Raw genomic sequence first — 11,295 nt, 5'->3', positions numbered from 1 at the left:
GGAACTGTGTTATATAACTACCAACGTTAGCCTGCAACCTGTACTGGAACTGTGTTATATAACTACCAACATTAGCCTGCAACCTGTACTGGAACTGTGTTATATAACTACCAACGTTAGCCTGCAACCTGTACTGGAACTGTGTTGTATAACTACCAACGTTAGCCTGCAACCTGTACCGGAACTGTGTTATATAACTACCAACGTTAGCCTGCAACCTGTACTGGAACTGTGTTGTATAACTACCAACGTTAGCCTGCAACCTGTACTGGAACTGTGTTGTATAACTACCAACATTAGCCTGCAACCTGTACCGGAACTGTGTTATATAACTACCAACGTTAGCCTGCAACCTGTACTGGAACTGTGTTGTATAACTACCAACGTTAGCCTGCAACCTGTACTGGAACTGTGTTGTATAACTACCAACGTTAGCCTGCAACCTGTACTGGAACTGTGTTATATAACTACCAACGTTAGCCTGCAACCTGTACTGGAACTGTGTTATATAACTACCAACGTTAGCCTGCAACCTGTACTGGAACTGTGTTATATAACTACCAACGTTAGCCTGCAACCTGTACTGGAACTGTGTTATATAACTACCAACATTAGCCTGCAACCTGTACTGGAACTGTGTTGTATAACTACCAACGTTAGCCTGCAACCTGTACTGGAACTGTGTTATATAACTACCAACATTAGCCTGCAACCTGTACTGGAACTGTGTTATATAACTACCAACGTTAGCCTGCAACCTGTACTGGAACTGTGTTGTATAACTACCAACGTTAGCCTGCAACCTGTACTGGAACTGTGTTATATAACTACCAACGTTAGCCTGCAACCTGTACTGGAACTGTGTTATATAACTACCAACATTAGCCTGCAACCTGTACTGGAACTGTGTTGTATAACTACCAACGTTAGCCTGCAACCTGTACTGGAACTGTGTTATATAACTACCAACGTTAGCCTGCAACCTGTACTGGAACTGTGTTATATAACTACCAACGTTAGCCTGCAACCTGTACTGGAACTGTGTTATATAACTACCAACGTTAGCCTGCAACCTGTACTGGAACTGTGTTGTATAACTACCAACGTTAGCCTGCAACCTGTACTGGAACTGTGTTGTATAACTACCAACGTTAGCCTGCAACCTGTACTGGAACTGTGTTATATAACTACCAACGTTAGCCTGCAACCTGTACTGGAACTGTGTTATATAACTACCAACGTTAGCCTGCAACCTGTACTGGAACTGTGTTATATAACTACCAACGTTAGCCTGCAACCTGTACTGGAACTGTGTTGTATAACTACCAACGTTAGCCTGCAACCTGTACTGGAACTGTGTTATATAACTACCAACGTTAGCCTGCAACCTGTACTGGAACTGTGTTGTATAACTACCAACATTAGCCTGCAACCTGTACTGGAACTGTGTTATATAACTACCAACGTTAGCCTGCAACCTGTACTGGAACTGTGTTATATAACTACCAACGTTAGCCTGCAACCTGTACTGGAACTGTGTTGTTAGCCGATGCTGCTACCAACAGTACATGCAGAGAAACTGCTTGCGTGCTCACCGCTGTGAGAGGATTTAAAGGAGGAGTGTGCTCTTGTTCACTTAGTTGAAAAATCCTTGTAATGACAGAGACATAGAAGCCCAGCTAGCCTAGCTGTCTGACAGTCTCAAATGGAAGGCGCTATTGAACGTTTTCAACCCTGCTGGAGCTGTGTGTATTTAGCTCTATTCAAGGACAATGTGGACTGCCCGGACTTTTAACTGTTTGTTTGCAGAGGACTACAGGGGCGAAGTGGCTATTCTTAGCAAACAAGTAGTGAATTTACACACGCCACTGGGGAGTCCTACACAAGCTACTGGGGAGTCCTACACACGCTACTGGGGAGTCCTACACACGCCACTGGGGAATCCTACACCTGCTACTGGGGAGTCCTACACCTGCTACTGGCGAGTCCCACACCAGCTACTGGGGAATCCTACACCAGCTACTGGGGAATCCTACACCAGCTACTGGGGAGTCCTACACCTGCTACTGGGGAGTCCTACACCTGCTACTGGGGAGTCCTACACCTGCTACTGGGGAGTCCTACACCTGCTACTGGGGAGTCCCACACCAGCTACTGGGGAATCCTACACCAGCTACTGGGGAGTCCTACACCAGCTACTGGGGAGTCCTACACCTGCTACTGGGGAGTCCCACACCAGCTACTGGGGAATCCTACACCAGCTACTGGGGAATCCTACACCTGCTACTGGAGAGTCCTACACCAGCTACTGGGGAATCCTACACCTGCTACTGGAGAGTCCTACACCAGCTACTGGGGAATCCTACACCTGCTACTGGAGAGTCCTACACCTGCTACTGGGGAATCCTACACCTGCTACTGGGGAATCCTACACCTGCTACTGGGGAATCCTACACCTGCTACTGGGGAGTCCTACACCTGCTACTGGGGAGTCCTACACCTGCTACTGGGGAATCCTACACCTGCTACTGGGGAGTCCTACACCTGCTACTGGGGATTCCTACACCTGCTACTGGGGAGTCCTACACCCGCCTACTTTTTCTTTCTCCTCTAGTCCAGTAGCCGGACGCCACTCTGGCCTGGTGGAAGTGTCTCCGCCCTGACGTCTCTCCACAGCCAACTGGCCTTTTCTCGGCAGGGATCCCTCACCGAAGGGGTCTGCCTCTTCCCTGGAAAATGGAGTCAGTAAGCTGCTTCTGGATGACTTGGTGGATGTTCCTGTTCTTGATCTTATCAACCAGCCATGGCGATACGTCACTCGCTGTGGAAGTCAAAAGCAGCGGCATCTGGCAATGGGGGCCTCCTTGGTGATGAGAAGCCCGGACTGGACACAGACTTCAAATAGTTTCTTCGCCCTGGATCCAGAGGTTCCGGCGCCTTCATCCCTGGGGGCTTCTGCTTCAAGATCGGATCCGAAAGTACCTGCGCCTTCACCCTCTGTTCTGTCTCCCTCTCCTGTGGTTTCTAACTCGGTTTCAGATCTTCAGAGCTCCCTCTCATCAGACCGTGAGGGTGTCTGAGACTCCAGCCCTCCATCAGCCATGATTGATTCTACAGCTGGGTAGGTCCATCATGGCCTCACCAACCGCCCATCAATCCTCGGGGGGTCTGCGAGGCCGCTCGAGGCGAAAGAACGGCCGCACCTCCTCAGCCTATGCACCAGCTGTCGTCATCAGCAGCTCTATGGTAAGAAACATCTCGGTTATCAGGGCTAAATCCTTGTGCTACCCTAGAGCACGACTACAGGACATTAGAACACTGCTTCCCACCATTCTATAACAAATGCCGGGGCCTGACACTGTGGTAGTCCATGTGGGGTCAAATGACATTAGGAGGGCTAACCGGGAATGCTGAAAATTTATTTTAAAATAACTGATTCTAGCTCTGAAAGTTTTCAAAAAGCGGCCAATTATTTCAGGCCCGGTACCATCGTTGGGTCACAGCTGTGAGAGATTCAGCAGGCTACTGGCATTACACATCTGGCTAAAAGACTAGTGTAGCTCTGTTGGCATAACTTATATAGATAGATAAGATGCTCTACAAGAATAACAGAGTCCATCCAAATAATCTTGGCTCCTGGACTCTGTCCACGCATTTCATGGCTGCGTTGAGAAAATGACTTATCAATGACCCAAGCCCTGCTCAGATAATCACTATCATTGTGTCACTGAGTTGTCGTAGTGCTGTAGAACAAAATGTACAATGTCCCAGGAGCGTTGGAAATCATAGTGTATGTAACCTAATTTATTTCCCTCCAAGTCCACTGAATGACTCTGTCAATCCTATAGCTATTGTATGCAGTAATCATATGTCTCTGAACTAGAGTTATACTGTTAGCACTGAGGAGGTGTCCTAGTAGGAAGTCCACTGTGTGCAGCTCATCCTGTACTATCAGCTCCAACATACTGTAAATATCACTGGCATGTCAACTTCTGATAAGCCGCTCAGTAAAACAATCAAGCATCTCAGAAAGGTGCTAAAAAATAGCCCACATTAACGTACAAGTATTTGGACACCCCTTCAAATGAGTGGATTTGGCTATTTCAGCCACACCCGTTGCTGACAGGTGTATAACATCGAGCACACCGCCATGCAATTGCCATAGACAAACATTGGCAGTAGAATGGCCCATACTGAAGAGCTCAGTGACTTTCAACGTGGCACAGTCATAGGATGCCACCATTCCAACAAGTCAGTTTGTCAAATGTCTGCCCTGTTAGAGCTGCCCCAGTCAACTGTAAGTTCTGTTGTTGTGAAGTGGAAACGTCCAGGAGCAACAACAGCTCAGCCGTGAAGTGGTAGGCCACACAAGCTCACAGAATGCGCATAGCGCATAAAATTGTCTGTCTTCGGTTGCAACGCTCACTACTGAGTTCCAAACTGCCTCTGGAAGCAACGTCAGCACAAGAACTGTTCATCGGGAGCTTCATGAAATGGGTTTCCATGGCCGAGCAGCCACACACAAGCCTTAGATCACCATGCGCAATGCCAAGCATCGTCTAGAGTGGTGTTAAGCCCGCCTCCATTGGACTCTGGAGCAGTGGAAACGCGTTCTCTGGAGTGATGACTCACGGACGAATCTGGGTTTGGCGGATGCCAGGACAACGCTACCTGCCTGAATGTATAGTGCCAACTGTAAAGTTTGGTGGAGGAGGAATAATGGTCTGGAGTTGTTTTTTATGGTTCGGGCCCCTTAGTTCCAGTGAAGGGAAATCTTAAGGCTACAGCATACATTCAGTTTGACATTCTAGACGATTCTGTGCTTCCAACTTTGTGGCAACAGCACTTGACTGGCCTGCACAGAGCCCTGACCTCAACCGCATCAAACACCTTTGGGATGAATTGGAACGCCAAATGTGAGCCAGGCCTAATCGCCCAACATCAGTACCAGACCTCACTAATACGCGTGGCTGAATGGAAGCAAGTTCCTGCAGCAATGTTCCAACATCTAGTGGAAAGCCATCCCAGAGGAGTGGAGGCTGTTATAGCAGCAAAGGGGGAACCAACTCCATATTAATACCCATCATTTTCAAATGAGATGTTTGATGAACAGGTGTCCACATACTTTGGTCATGTAGTGTATATAGCCTAAGAAACAAATCAAATCAAATTTAATTTGTCACATGCGCCGAATACAACAGGTGTAGACCTTACAGTGAAATGCTTACATACAAGCTCTTAACCAACAATATAATTTTAAGAAAAAAATTCAAAATAAAAATAAAATATAACAAATAATTAAGGAGTAACAATAAGGAACAAGTTTCATGAAATCGATAACTTGCAGGTAACCGTTGACACTCATATATACTGACCATCTCTGAAACTCACTTAGATAATACCTTTGATGATACAGTGGTAGCAATAAATGGTTATAACATCTACAGAAAATACAGAAATGCCAACGGGGGTGGTGTTGCGGTCAATATTCAGAGCCACATTCTAGTAAAGCTTAGAGAGGATCTCATGTCAAGTAATGTTGAAGTAATATGGCTACAGGTTCATCTGCCTCACCTAAACCCCATTATTGTAGGAAGCTGCTATAGACCACCAAGTGTTAACAGTCAGTATTCGTTATAAGTCAACCTACCAGCGTGTTTACGAACAGCACAGGAATGAAATCCACATGTATTGATTACATCTTTACCAATGCTGCAGAAAACTGCTGTAAAGCAGTTTACAAATCCATCTGATGTAGTGATCACAATATGGTAGCCATAGCTAGGAAAACCAAAGTTCCAAGGGCTGGACCAAATATTGCATATAAGAGGTCCTACAAGAGGTTTTGCAGTAATTCCTATGTTGATGATGTAAATAATATTTGCTGGTCTGTGGTGTGTAATGAGGAGCAACCAGACGCTGCACTTGATTTATTTAAGAAATTGCTTACACCAGTTACAAATAAGCATGCACTATAAAAACGGTTAAATCCCAAAGGATTGATGAGGAATTGAAAAATGTTATGGTTGAGGGGGATGAGGCAAAAGGAATGACAAATAAGTCTGACTGCATAACCGATTGACAAAAACAAAAATAAGAAAAAGCTATACTATGAAACAAAAATAAATGATATAAAGAAGTATAGTAAAAAGCTTTGGAGCACCATAAATAAAAATGTTGTGCAAAACGTAAAAAGCTCCATCATTCATTGATTCAGATGTCTCATTCACCGTAAAACCCACAAATATTGCCAACTACTTTAATTATTTTTTTAATTGGCAAGATTAACAAATGAAGGCATGACATACCAGCAGCAAATGCTGAATCTACACATCCAAGTATAACTGACCAAGTTATGAAAGACAAGCATTGTAATTTTGATTTCTGTAAAGTGAATGTGGAAAAAGTGAAAAAAATTGTTGTATATCAACAATGACAAGCCACCCGCGTCGGACAACTTGGATGGAAAATGACTGAGGATGATAGAGGACAAAATTGCCACTCCTATTTGCCAGCTCTTCAATCTAAGCTTACAGTAAAGTGTGTGCCCTCAGGCCTGGAGGGAAGCAAAAGTCACTCTGCTACCCAAGAATAGTAAAGCACCCTTTACTGGCTTAAATAGCCGACCAATCAGCCTGTTACCAACCCATAGTAAACTTTTGGAAAAAATGGTGTTTGACTGAATACAATGTTATTTTACAGTAAATAAAATAACAACAGACTTTCAGCATGCTTATAGTGAAGGGTATTCAACATGCACGGTACTTATACAAATGACGGATGATTGGCTGAGATTGATATTACAAATATTTTGGGAGCTGTTTTGTTAGTCTTCAGTGCAGCTTTTGACATTATCAATCATAGTATGCTGCTGGAAAAACATAGGATGTAATGGCTTTACAACCCCTACTATATTGTGAATTGAGAGTTACCTGTCTAACAGAACACAGAGGGTTTTCTTTAATGGTAGCCTTTCCAACATAATCCAGGTAGAATCAGGCATTCCCCAGGGCAGCTGTTTAGGCCCCTTACTTTTTTCAATCTTTACTAATGACATGGCTCTGAGTAAAGCCTGTGTGTCTATGTATGCGGATGAGTCAACACTATACACGTCAGATACTACAGCGAGTGAAATCACTGCACCACTTAACAAAGAGCTGCAGTCAGTTTCAGAATGGGTGGCAAGAAATAAGTTAGTCCTAAATATTTCAAAAACTAAAATAATTGTATTTGGGACAAATCACTCACTAAACCCTAAGCCTCAAATGAATCTTGTAATGAATAATGTGGAAATGGTGAAAGTTGAGGTAACTAAACTGCTTGGAGTAACCCTGGATTGTAAATTGTTATGGTTAAAACATATTGATGCAACATTAGCTAAGTAAGTATGGGGAGAGATCTGTCCATAATAAAGCGCTGCTCTGCCTTCTTAACAACAATATCAACAAGTCAGGTCCTACAGGCCATAGTTTTGTTGCAATAAAGAGGGACTTGGTAAAATTACAACTGGCCCAGAACAAGGCAGCACGGCTGGCCCTTAAATGTACACAGAGCTAACATTAATAATATGCATGTCAATCTCTCATGGCTCAAAGTAGAGGAGAGATTGACTTCATCACTACTTATTGACATGTTCAATAGAGCGAGCTGTCTGTTTAAACTACTAGCACACTCGGACACCCATGCATACCCCACAAGACATGCCACCAGAGGTCTCATCACAGTCTCCAAGTCCAGAACGGACTATGGGAGGCGGACAGTACTGCATAGAGCCATGACTACATGGAACTCTATTCCACATCAAGTAACTCACGCAGCACACACTCCTCTCCCCTGTAACTATTACCCAGGTCATTGCTGTAAATGAGAATGTGTACTCAGTCAACTTACCTGGTAAAAAAAGGTTTAATAAAACATTTTTAAAAAGCAGTAAAATATTTTTTTTAAACGATAAAAATACACCTTATGGAAAAGCGAGGACTGTGAAGAGTCACACACACAGGTACAAACACACATAACATACACAGTATTCACACAATATACACTGGGTTGTAACTAATCCAATATGTCTTCCTTTTGTGTTCCAGTCCTCAGCTGCAAACTGGACTGACAAAGGAGCTTTACAGTGTGAGCATTTGTCAGTCATCAACTTTTAGTGGGAACTATTTTACTTGAAAACACACACACACACACACACACACACACACACACACACACACACACACACACACACACACACACACACACACACACACACACACACACACACACACACACACAAAGGCATGGATAACTTGGCATAGCTGTTAGCATTGTCAATAAGGTATGCATGTAACACATAATGTGAGTACACAGACTGCACCCTCAGAATTACACTTACAATGGAAGTATGAACCTACAGCACATTATCTACAATGCTGATTCTCACACATACACAACCATGGCATTGTGTTTCCATACTGGGCGGACAGTGTAATATCAGGATCCCACTGGCCTTACTTTTACATGAGTTGTTCTTTATCTTGTAGTAGAGGAACTGGGAGATGAGCAGGAGATCAGTGAAGATGTAGAACACTACTGTCACAATCTGAGAGAAAGAGAGAAAGAGAGAAAGAGAGAGAGAACAATCAAATATGATTGACAGTGGCACCCTCTGCTGGTAAGCATAGGCAATGGTCAGGGAAAAGTTAAAAGGAAAACGTGCCCTTGTGATAGAATGTAAATGCAGAGACACCAACTTCAATGCAGCAGCTATACAATGCAGCAGGGCATGCCTGGGCAGACAGTGATATGGCAATCAAAACAATAACTCCCTTATGCCTCTGCCCAAGTTGTGCCTTTTGTTAGATACCTGGATGGGCAGCTGACTGGTCAGGACACAGCCTATTAGACTGCTGAGGTCCCCACTGAAGAGGAAGAGCAAAAAGCCAAAAGACATGGCCTCCTCCACTTTACCATTGCGATAAGCCTCATAGACTTGTCTGGGGGGGGGGGGGGGGGGGGGGAGACAACAAGAGATTAAATGGAGGCAGAGAAGGGGAACGAAAAGGAGAGAATGATGTGGCATGTAAACAGATACTTGGATTAGATCTCTTGGATTAGAGGTCTCATAAACTGGTTTTGTAGAGCCACACAGACTCTCTCTCATTGCAATGGTAATACATCGATAATGGGCTAATTCATCTGTCATGAGTATTATCATAACAACGAATGTCAGAGAAACGTTGATCACAACATCTGTGATAAATTATTTGAATTAGTATTAAAAAGACAATCTACTTTTTCCTTATATAACGCCTTCCTACTGCAGTAGTGGACAATTTACGGTAGAGTAGACAGCAAGAAACAGAGCATTGAAACTTACGGTAGAGTAGACAGCAAGAAACAGAGCATTGAGATCAGCCCGATGACTACACTCCAGTATTCCCACACATTATCCACGCATTGCTCGAACAGATAGAGGATCCAGGGTGTCCCGTTAGAGCACAGTGGCCGACCCAGCACCGGGGAAGTCAGGTTAGCGGCCACGTTTGCAGTCCTCCCCGGGAAGCGGGCGTGGGCCATGGGGTCGTCCCAATTTCAGTCCCTCTGCCTCCGTGGAAGAATCCGAGCGCGATGATGTGGAAGTTTTCGTTTGTTGACACAAAACGCCCTCGAGCCCACCATCGGATGCACCACACCTAGGCTACAGGCGTGTGGCGCTTTCCGAAGTAGATATAATTTGATCAATCTGCAAGGCAATATACATGACTATGGATAGAATTACGAATTGGCAGTGGAGATTAGGAGGAGTGGTGTCGGGTGGAGTAAGAAATTAAATGCATTGTTACTGCGCTTTTGGTTTCAGCAACAAAATGCAACTCTGATACAATGTTGATACTTTTTATATATAAGACTATTTTTGCATATTGGTCATAACCTTTTGTTGCGGTTGCGTATGCCTACAATGTTGCAATTTGATAGACCAGAAGGCAATCAATCAATCGCTTCTCATCAAATGAATGTTGGTCTGTTGGTCTGTCGGCCTCATAATAAGACAGACAATGGGGATGGATGGCAAATCCATAACAGCGACAGTCACAGACCAACCAACGTTGTCAACGAAGCAAATGCAGCTCATCTCTCACCTGGTGTGTTGCTTTCTCGACCTTCGTGTTACTGTGCGACGGCTCTCCATCTCAACACGGCTGTCGTGATGATTTGATTGAGCGATATATTCCGCTTGTCTATTTAATTTCCTATACATTTTATTGTATTGTAATATATCAATTCATGTTGCCTATTCCTGTCCTCCGGAATGGCATCAAATTCCATTATTTCACTTCCGCATTTTCTGGCAAAAAACACAGAACTGAGAACCACAAGAATAAGGACTTAGCACCATCTGCTGGGTGTTATACAGTGGTGTGATAAGCACCCTACAGAGAGCCAACGTCCAGCCCATCACTAATTGAGTTGAAGTCTTTTCATTATCATTAACTTGGATAAATTTAGGGTAGCCTACAACCTATTATAGTTTGGAGAACGTTATTTGTCATTTTACATCTTTTGTTGGTTTGTCTAGTAGGAGGAGCTATGGCCAGGCTACATAACGGCTGTGACGGCAGACCAGACCAGAACATGGAAAACCTTTGATGTTGGAAGCATACCTTTTTAGGGCCCAAGTGGGCTTAGCCTAAAAACCTAGTTTAAGCCTCGTGTTTTTTCAAGTTTGTAATTTTTATGTTTTGTTTGGTCCTCCTATGTAAATAATTTCCACAGGGACCTGGAACTCCACGTTCTTTATAAACTCCAAAACTGTACCGCAGCCTCTGTTCCTATGCTTAACCCTCACTGCTGGGACAACCTTTGACCTTCATGACCTTTTGGCTCTAAATGTACAATATGGATGATGAACGTCTCTAGGAGGCTATAGCCTATAATGCAAGTCATTATAGTCAATAGGCTATATGCATGTCATTATAGTCTATATGCATGTCATTATAGTCTATATAGGCTTTATGCATGTCATTATAGTCAATAATCTATAGGCTATATGCATGTCATTATAGTCTATAGGCTATATGCATGTCATTATAGTCTATATGCATGTCATTATAGTCTATATAGGCTTTATGCATGTCATTATAGTCAATAATCTATAGGCTATATGCATGTCATTATAGTCTATAGGCTATATGCATGTCATTATAGTCAATAGGCTATATGCATGTCATTAATTCTTTCCTTTCCTCGCTCCTGTTCATTGTTTAGACAGTCCAACCTCAACAGTTGCTTTGCTCTTGTCCACCTCTA

The sequence above is a fragment of the Salvelinus namaycush genome, chromosome 23 (assembly GCF_016432855.1).
Source record: "Salvelinus namaycush isolate Seneca chromosome 23, SaNama_1.0, whole genome shotgun sequence".
Taxonomy (NCBI): Eukaryota; Metazoa; Chordata; class Actinopteri; order Salmoniformes; family Salmonidae; genus Salvelinus; species Salvelinus namaycush.
The sequence above is the reverse complement of the archived record's forward strand: the minus strand, read 5'-3'. Positions refer to the sequence as shown.